The following is a 9313-nucleotide window of genomic DNA, read 5'->3' as shown; positions in this document are numbered from 1 at the left end:
GGAAAAAATGAAGCACGGTGAACTGTGAGAAATGGAGTTTGATATCACAAAGCCCTAACTTTTTCAGTTTCCATTTGCAGGAAAATAGAAGACAGAACCATTTAGGGAATCTAGAGCACCGTTGACAGTAGACTCATCCCATTTCTCCTTCTCCATGTCATAAAGGAACTTCTTCTAAACCACTGGTCTCTCACCTTTTTTCACCTTAGTTTAATAGTCCCAGTTGAGGGGTAAGTAGAGTTTTCACTGAGCAGCAAAAAACATATTCTTTTTTTTTTTTTTTTGCTATGTGACCTGCGTTATGTAGACTACAATTCTCAACTTATAAAACAATTTTATGGGAGTATTTCTATCAACAGCTGTGTTAATCTTCTGCAGAAGGAGAGATTTAAGTATTCTAGAGTCTTTATCCTATTAGCATCTAGGAAAATGAAAAGAGTTCAGGAAAGTGAGAAGAGTCATTGAACAGGGGTGTATTCTGTGACTAGTAACGAAGTGGGATTCACTTCTAAATCAGACATTCACACTACTTGAATGTATTCTTTTTAAGGTGGATAGATATTGATACATATAGAGACATTAAATTAGATGAGCCCAGAAAAATCATAAAGTTATATCTTTATCCTATTTTCCCTTAGTTCATTCAATCCCTGCTCAGATTATAGTTATAACTTGGACATGGATGTTTTAAAAGTTTAGAGAAATGAGGTTCTGATTAGACTTAATCCTTCTTATGGTGATGGCCAGATAGCTGTCTTTGTCACTGAAGGCAAAAGAGTTTTGAGATATATATTTATCCAAAGATGCAGTCACTTTGAAACAGAAGTGGAATCAGGTGGATGGTGAAGGCATGCACACAGAAACAGATGGAGAATAGAAATCAAAATTAGAGATGAAATGAAATGATACAATGAAATAATGCTTTTGATAGGCCGTGTTAACTATGTCAGTAGGATAGGGCAGTGGGTCTCAAACTTGAGCATGCATCAGAATCACTTGGACGGGGGCTTATTAAAACAGATTGCTGCCCCACCCCAAAAGTGTCAGATTCAGCAGGTCTGGGGTGAGGCGCATGAATCTACACTCCTCACACATTGCCAGATGATGCTGATCCTGCTGGTCCAGGGACTACACTTTTGAAACCACTGCTTTAGGGAAGAAAAGAGGAAATGTAGACATGGAAACAAGTATGGGAAAAACATGTGTTCGCCACTTTGGCAATAATGAAGTGAAGGCATTATACCAAGTATGATATATATGTTTTAAACCACTGATTCTCAAAGTGATCTGTAAGTTTGAGAAGCACTGTTGTAGACAAAAGCAATGCCTGGGAAGCTTGTGTTTCATAAGTAATATGTTCATGTGGAAACCCTTGCTAGTATAAAGAGACTACGGGTACTGATTTGTATCGGGATGACCTAGCTTGTTGCAGTTTCATCCAGCTTTATTTGCTAACTCAATAGGATACCAAGAAAAGTTAGGTGGATTGCCAAATGAAAACGGTGCTATCCTTTAGTTGAGTACTTACCAAGTGTCAGTGCTTTATAAGGATTATCTCAGTTAATCTTCACAAGAACCCCATGGCATAAGTACTATCACTGTCTCCATTTTGAAGATGGGGAAACTGGTCTCAGAGAGAATAAGAAACTTGCTAATAGTTATTGTAGTAATGGCAAAGCTGGGATTTGAATTCAGTGTAACTCCGGAGCTCATGTACTTAATCTTAACCTTGAAGTTATATGGCCTTCCTGAATGTAAGGGCCTATTCAGAGTGGAGAGTATGAGGTGTACCCAGATGTGGTACCTCACTGTGAGACTACCACTATTTGGCTACTTTGAAATAGTAAAGCAAACGCTCGTGAACCTATCTTACTCCTGGTTTTACTGGAGCATAGGAAGCCTTACCACAGTAGGCAGTACAAAGCAGTCACCAGGAAAACAAAGCAAAAACCCCTCCAGCTTGAAGGATTTAGGTCAAACCTAAACAGTTTTTTAATATTTAGAAGTTTTGTCCCTGAATTGGGTACTGTAAGCAGTTATAGCCTCTACTTCTCTGGGGCCATTTATTAATAAAATAGGAGGGAGAAAGTGTGTAACTTTATAACATTTTAGGTCTCTCCCAACAGTGCCTTGTATAGGCCAGTTTAATATTTCCTGCTCAAATTCCTGACTCTTCATTATATAAAGCAAGAAGTGGTTAGGGCCCTCCTGTAGCCCTCACTAATAAAATTTCTGGCCTCATTAATTTAGTCAAAAGATATTTTTTCAATACTTACTATGTTTCAGACACTGTTTTTGAAGCCCAGGATATGAGAGTGAACAAAATAAAGCCCTTGTACTCATGGAGTTCATATTCTAGGAAGAGGAGACAGACAACCAATTAAGTAAACATAATATATTAGGAAAGACAGATATATGAAGAAAACTTAAGCAGTAATGTGGGAAGGGGCTGGGGCATGCAGAATAATGGCCCCATGGAGGATTACATCCTAATCTCTGGACCTATGAATATGTTGCATGGCAATGAGGAAGTCAGGTTGCAGATGGAATTTAGGTTACTAATCAACTGCCCCCAACATAAGGAGATCATCCAGGTTTATCCAAATGGCCTAATGTAATCATAAGGGCCCTTTAAATGTGGAAGAGGGAGGTAAGAGAGTCAGTGTCAGAATGACTTGCTGTGAGAAAGACTCAATTTGCTGTTCTTTGCTTTGAAGATGGAGGTAGGGGGCCATGAGCCAAGAAATGTGAGCAATCACACTAGAAGCTGGAAAAGGCAAGGAAACTGATTCTTACCTAGAGTCTCAAGAAAGAAACAGAGCCCTGCTGACATTTGGATTTTAGCCCAGTGAAACCCACATCAGACTTCTGACATCCAGAACTATAACATAATAAATTTTTATTGTTTTAAGCCACTATGTTTGTGGTAATTTGTTAGAGAAGCAATAGGAAACTGTATTAATGAGGGTTCTCCAGAGAAACAGAACCAATAGGGTGTATGTATGTGTGTGTGTGTGTGTGTGTGTGTGTGTGTAAAAATGTATTCGAAATTGGCTGACATGATTCTGGAGGCTGAGAAGTCCAAAGATCTGCAGTCAGCAAGTTAAAGACCCAGGAGAGCCAATGATGTAGTTACAGTCTGAGTCCAATGGCCAGAGAACCAGGAGAACTGATAATATAAGTTCCAGTTCAAAAGCTAGTAGGCTTGAGACTCAGAAAGAACCAGTGTTTCAGTTCAAGTCTGAATGCAGGAAAAGACTGATGTCCTGGCTCAAGGCAGTCAGGCAGGAGAAATTCCCTCTTAGTAATGGGAGAGTCAGCCTTTTTGTTTATTCAGGCCTTCAGCTGATTGGATGAGGCCCACCCACATTAGAGAGGGCAATTGCTTTACTCAGTCTACCCATTCAAATGTTAGTCTCATCTAAAAACACCCTGACAGACACACCTAAAATAATATTTCACTAGATATTTAATCTGGGCACCTTGCAGCCTAGTCAAGTCAACATGTAAAATTAACCATCAGAGAAACTAAAACAGGGATTTATTTAGTTAGGGAGATCAGAGATAGCCTCTAACATGAGATGACATCTGAACAAAGAACTGAATAAAATGTGAGAGAGAGCCATGTGTATAGCACGTTTAAAAAAAAAAAAAGACATTTTAGGCAGAGAAAACAGCAAGTGCAAAGTCCCTGAGGTGGGAGGATTCTCAGAATATTAGAGAGGCAGCAGCAAGGCCAATGTGGAGGTAAGAGTGGTAAGAAGAATAGGAGATTAAGGTGAGGAATTAGATAGACATGGGGTGGGAGAGAAGACTGTGTAGGACCCTTTAAGCAATTGTAAGGATATTTGTGTTTACTATCAGTAAGATGGGAAAGCCACTAGAAAGTTTTGAGCAGAGGGGTGATGTGATCAGACTTACTTTTTAAAAAAGATCACAGCTAAAGAATAGACAATTTGGAGATAAGAGTAAAAGCAGGGAGACCAGTGAAGACGCTATTGTGTTATGTAATATTAGGTATCAACTTGACTGGATTGAGGGATGCCTAGATATCTGGTAAAGTATTGTTTCTGGGTGTGTCTGTGAGGGTGTTGCCAGGGGAGATTGACACTTGAGTCAGTGGACTGGGAGAGGAAGACACCTTCAGTGTTGGGGGGGCACCATCCAGTTGGCTGCCAGTACTGCTGGAACAAAGCAGGCGGAAGAAGGGGGATAAAAGCAGCTTGTTTACTGAGTCTGCTTGTTCTCTTGCTTCCCATGCTATGCCCGATGCTTGGCTTCCTTTCCTCCTGCCCTGGGACATCAGACTCCTGGTTCTTTGGCCTTTGGACTCTAGAACTTGCACCAGCAGCTTCCCAGGGGGCTCTTGGCCCTTTGGCCTTAGGCTGAGGGCTGCACTGTCAGCTTCCCTGGTTTTGAGGCTTTCAGACTTAGACTGAGCCATGCTACTGGCTTCTCTCTTTCCCCACCTTGCAGATAGCCTATTGTGGGACTTCACCTTGTAACTGTGTGAGCCAATTTTCCCTAATGTGCTCCCCCGTGTGTGGGGGGAGCATATATACACACACGAGGGAGCATATGTATGTGTGTATACACATACACACATATACACAGGGGAGTACGTGTGTGTATGTGTGTGTATCTCCTGTTGTTTCTGTCCCTCTGGAGAACCTTGACTAATACAACTATTAAAGTAATAAGTGAGAGATGATGGTGGCTTGGCTTGGGTCAGAATGGTACCAGAGGAAGTGATGAGAAGTGGTAGGATTCTTGCTAAGTTTCTAATGTCACATCAACAGGATTTCTTAATGAAGTGTGTAGGAGAAAGAGGAATCAGATAACTTCAACGTTTTTGGCTTGAGCAACTGGATTAATGAAGCTGCCTGAAACTGAGAATGTTGAGGGAGAACTTGGCTTAAGGAAGAAAACAAGGGTTGGGAGTTTTGCACATGGTATGGTAAGCTTGAGATACCTGTAATACACAGATGGAGTTGCTGAGTATGAGTATGAATATGAGTGTGATGCATGAGTGTCAAACTCAGAGGAGAGGTTGAGCTACAGATTCAAATTTAGTTTTGACATTGGATGAGATCAACTCAAGGGTGAGTGTAGATAAAGAAAATAATTAAATAGTTATTTAAAATTTATAAAGAAAGGAGGAAATAGCTTGCCACAAGCATTAGAATAGATAGCTGATGTAGAATCTCAGACTCTTGAACATATACAGTCATGCGCCACATAATGACATTTTGGTTAAACAGATCACATATATGATGGTAGCTTCCTAAGACTACAATGGAGCTGAAAAATTCCTATTGCCTAGTGGCATTGTAGCCATCTAACACTGTAGCATGACACATTACCTGCCATTGTGTTATAATTGCCTACAATATTGAGTACAGTCACATGCTGTACAGGTTTGTAGCCTAGGAGTGATAGGCTATATTACATAGCCTAGGTGTGTACTAGGCTATACCACCTAGGTTTGTATAAGTATACTCTATGATGTTTGCACAATAACACAATTGTCTAACGACCCATTTCCCAGAACATATCATCATTAAGCAATGCAAAACTATATTGTCATTTTCTGAAAAAGTGAGGGATTGAAATGGATAACTCCTTAAGCTTACTTTCAGGCCTGTATATGTCCTTAATATTGAGTGGCTGAATGCCTACAACAAGAATAGCAAATAATATTTACTGATCTGATAAGACGTGCCAGGCATAAGATCTAATTGTTCTTACATGTATTCACTCACTTAACTGTCACAGCAGCCCTATGAAATGGGTATTGTTATTTCTTTATTTTGTATGAAGAGATCAATTTGTACTTTAATCAAAAATCTCTCTAAACTTATAATTCTGTCTTGTGAATATATTTTATGGTTCTCACATTAGTTTCTCATACATTGTCTTTGTTGTTCTTCCCAAGAATCTTATGAAATGGATATGAAAGGTAGTAGCACAGTTTTATAGATAAGGCAAGTGAGCATCAACAGGGTTGTGATTTATCCAGTGTCACAAATTAGTGAAGAACGTAGTTCGCACTTAAACCCGGTTCTGATTCCAAGCCAGCCTTACCTATACCTTCCATACAAACTTGCTCTAAGACAGCACTGTCCAATAGAGGTCTCTGTGATGATGGAAATGGAAATTTTCTAATCTGTGCTGTTCACTATGGTAGCCACTCAGCACATGTGGCTATTGAACACTTGAAATGTGGCTAACAAAACTAAGCAAATAATTTTTTATTTAATTTTAATTAAAGTTAAATGAACATAGCCAGATGTGACTAGTGGCTGCCATGTTGGACATTGCAGCTGGAGAATATGAATAATCATTAGCAAATAAAGATTATATGAAAATGTTACTAAGGAATTCCACATCTCTTTGTGTCACAAATAGACCCTGATGAATTTTTTCCAGCTGTTTCAAGAAGAGTTAATCCTGTATTGTACTATTTCAAAATACAGAAAAGGATGCTGTGCTGTCTAGCTTGATGAGACAAATAAGGTTTGATCCCCAAACCCCAAAATAACTTTACCACAAATGAAAATTTCAGGCTGATCATAACTTATGAACATCAGTCATTCTAAATAGACTTGGCAAACCACACATTGCAAGTATTCCACATGATCATCAAAGTAGAAATTCAACTGTAAAATTGTTATAACAGAGTGGTTATTTAAAATATATAATAAATATATTTATATTAAAGTAAATTTATTTAGCTATATAGAAAAAAAAACACCAAAAGGACAAATAATGTATGACACACGTAAAAGTTAGAGTAGGTAAACAATCTAAATGGTCACCTCTGTTTAATATCCAAATTTTACTTGACAGTTTACAAATTAAAACAAATGCTTACTCCAGGACCCTCAGTAGTTGTGATAGGCAGTCTCCATGCATTTGTGTTTTCCCTTCCCCTTAAGTGTAGACTGGATTTAGTGACTCTCTTATGACAAACAGAATTTTGCAAAAATGATGAGATGTCACTTAGATTAGGTTACAAAAAGACTCTGGCTTCTGTCTAGCTTACCTTTTCTTGCATGTTCAACGTTAAGAACTGAGGAACTGAGGATGGCCTCTGACCAACAACTAGCAAGAAGCTGAGACCCTCGGTCCGGTAGCTCACAAGGTTGTTGAATTCCTCCAGTAACCACATAAGTGAGCTTGGAAGCAGATCCTCCCTCAGTATAACCTTCAGATGAGACCAGAGCCCCAGCCAACACCTTGATTGCCAGATTGTAAGAGGTCTTGAATCCTTGAGGCAGAGACACTCAGCTAAGCCTCACCTAGTTTCTTGACCTGCAGAAACTGTGAAATGATAAATGCTTATTGTTTTAAGCCATTCAGTTTTAGTGTAATTTGTTACACAGAAATAAAAACTAATATACTAGGGAAGTCAAAGATTCACTGGCTTTGCTTCAGCCTCATTAGGGAGCTTCCTTTTAAGTAGGGGAGAATGCATGAGGCGATACACAAAGTAGATCCTGAAGTAGAAAAAAATGCATTGCCTGTGCAGCTATCAAAAATACATTTTAAGGTACTATTATGTACCATTCAAATGCAAAAAATGACAGGGCTATTGTCAGCATATTGCTGAAATATACTTTGCATATTGCTGAAAGCTCCAAATCGGTCCTTGCTGACAAGGGATCTGGCAAAATAATATTACAAAATTTTCTTACCCTTTGATGTGGTGATGATTCCTTTTGGCAAGATATCCTAAGAAAATACCCAAAGTATATGTGGTTTTAGAGGGAAAATTTTAAAAATGTGACTAATGCTGCATTATAAATAATAGCAAACAATAGGAACATTTCAAATACCTAACAGTGGATTAAAGATGTACATCCAATGCAGCAACTTAATGGAATACAGTGGAGTATCATATTGTCTAGGATTAAACCCAAAATGGAGTAGCTTAAATAAGACTTTTTTTTTCCTCAAATAATAGAAGTTTGGAGATAGATCCTCTAAGACTTGGCTGTATGGTAAAATCAGAGACTCAGGCTCCTTCTAGCTTGTTGCTTCGTTATCTTTAAAATGTTACCTCATGGTCCAATATGGCTATTTAAACTCGAGCCATCACATCCACATTTCAGCTAACAGAATATTTTAGCAGACTTCCTGAAAACCACATACAGCACTCATTCATATCTCACTGTCCAGAATCTAGTGACATGATCATATGTACCTACAAGGGAGATTCAGAAATGTCATCTTTTATTTTATTTATGTATTTATTGAGACGGAGTCTCACTCTGTTGCCCAGGCTGGAGTGCAGTGGCGCAGTCTCGGCTCACTGCAACCTTCGCCTCCTGGGTTCAAGCGATTCTCATGCCTCAGCCTCTGAAGTAGCTGGGACTACAGGCACGCGCCACCACACCCAGCTAATTTTTGTATTTTAGTAGAGGTGGGGTTTCACTATGTCGGCCAGGCTGGTCTCAAACTCCTGACTTCAAGTGATCCACCTGCCTCAGCTTGTCAGAGTATTGGGATTACAGGAGTAAGCCACTGTGCCCGGCTGCCATCTTTTACTTAGGTACATTGCCTCCCCAAATGAAATAATGTTTTGTTACTAAGGAGCAAGGGAAGAATGGATGTTGTTGTAGGAAAATAGATTTTGCCACAAGCTGCTGCTTATAATTATGTCTATGAATTGAGTTGATAAATGGAGATATGCTTAACTGACTCTTGGCATTTATGAGGGGTGTCATCAGAAATCATAAAATTCTAGAACTGTAAAAGTGAGAATGTTGATTTAAGTGCCTGGCTATTTTCTGGATTCATTTCTGTTGAGTTATGTATTTCCTATGCTTTGTCTCACAACACAAGTTAATCCCTTTCAATTTTGTTAAGTTTCCTTGATAACTGTTTTTCACAAAGAATTCTTTTTCTCACTTGATAAGAGTGCTGCCTATGTAACAACAAGTACAGAGAAAAAAAAAAGATTAGGGATGCTGGTTATTTTCAAGAGGGGAGGGTGACTTGATTTTGTATAATTCAAATTTGTACCAGAGGAAAATGACCAGTTACTAAGTCTTAGACTTTCAGGGAGTTGAAAATACTAATTACACCTAAGTGTATACACTGAAAAGATCAAAAGATAACTTGCATAATTTTTTTAAAAGCCGTTGTTATTAAGTTGCTAGCTTATTTATAGTTTTATTAAAAAACAATTCTGTTTCCTCAACTCTCATTCATTCCTCTACCTACTCCATTCTGGCTTCTGTCCTCACCATTCCACCAAAATAGCTCTTGTTAAGATCACCAATGACATCCATACCATGAAATTCAATGG

Source organism: Rhinopithecus bieti, unplaced genomic scaffold (assembly GCF_001698545.2).
Source record: "Rhinopithecus bieti isolate Rb0 unplaced genomic scaffold, ASM169854v2 scaffold_47085, whole genome shotgun sequence".
In the NCBI taxonomy this organism is placed as follows: domain Eukaryota; kingdom Metazoa; phylum Chordata; class Mammalia; order Primates; family Cercopithecidae; genus Rhinopithecus; species Rhinopithecus bieti.
The sequence above is the reverse complement of the archived record's forward strand: the minus strand, read 5'-3'. Positions refer to the sequence as shown.